Genomic DNA, 1,238 nt, shown 5'->3' with positions numbered 1-1,238 from the left:
ACATACATACATACATACATACATACATACATACATACATACATACATACATACATACATACATACATACATTAATTCAGGGTTAGGTTTATATTAAAGTAGACAAATCCTGCTTTTAATTTTTTTTACATTTAAATCATTCAGTTGGGGTCTATACAAAGTGGAACTCCTTATTGTAACTCCACAAGCCCCTCGTTCACCCTATTTCCGAGGTGTGTCCCAGAGCAACTCGTTTTAAGACTGTCTCTTTAAATCCAAAGGAAATGCTTCTCACCCCCACCCCCTTCAGTTTCCAGAGTGGTTCATTCTAGTTTTAGAGATAGTGGCGCAGAAACTTTTTTTTCCGCAATTTAATTAAAAGATGTCAACAACGGACTCTTGTCCATCCAACCATACGTGTTGGAGCCAGAGTCTGACCCAGAACTGGAGGAGAATGAAGACCACCAAATTCTAGTTGGTAAGTCCAGACCTTGTTTTAAAATTCCTTCGCAAGTATACTGTTATGTAACAGTTTAGAAAATGTCACAGAAAATAAAGAAAACTGAGTGGGTTGGTTAGGCAACCTAAACAGAAAATAAATACATATTTGTGGCACCAGGAGAAACTTGTACAAAGTACAAAAAAATGCATTTAATGGCTAAGAAACTGTATTTTGCCTGATACGTAAACTTAAAATAGAATATTATTTTGTCTAAAGTACTTTTCCTTGATCAACAAAAATGCCATAAAACTTTAAATATATAAATCGTATTAGTGCTATGAGCTTTACCTTGAAGGACTGTACCAAAAAATACATTTTTAAAAAGTCAGTCAATTCCCTCACTGAAGGAGATAATTAGGAAAAGCACAAAAAGCTCCTTTCAGTCCTATTTTAGGCCAACACTGACTGTGTCTTGGCTGATACTTCCAGGTCATTTCACTGGGAACTTCCTTGTGCGAAAAAAAAAAACGGACCCCTTTAGGCAGACTTTTTGTACGTGTACAACAAAGGGTTGAGGACTGGAGGACCGGCAGGTTTTGCTGTGCAAACTTGGCCAGAGGACTCAAAATAAACACCAACCCACCCAGAAAGAAAGGCGTCATGTGAAAACGAAAGGGTAATTAAGATGTAGCGAGTTTACTTTCTTGTGGCGTTGTGGCCTTTCTCCTGTCTTTTCTTTTCTTTTCTTTTCTTTTTAAATCAGACTCTATTTAGAGTCAACACACACACACACACACACACACACACACACACACAC

The sequence above is a fragment of the Austrofundulus limnaeus genome, unplaced genomic scaffold (genome assembly GCF_001266775.1).
Source record: "Austrofundulus limnaeus strain Quisiro unplaced genomic scaffold, Austrofundulus_limnaeus-1.0 Scaffold32, whole genome shotgun sequence".
NCBI lineage: Eukaryota > Metazoa > Chordata > Actinopteri > Cyprinodontiformes > Rivulidae > Austrofundulus > Austrofundulus limnaeus.
Note: the sequence above shows the minus strand (reverse complement) of the source record.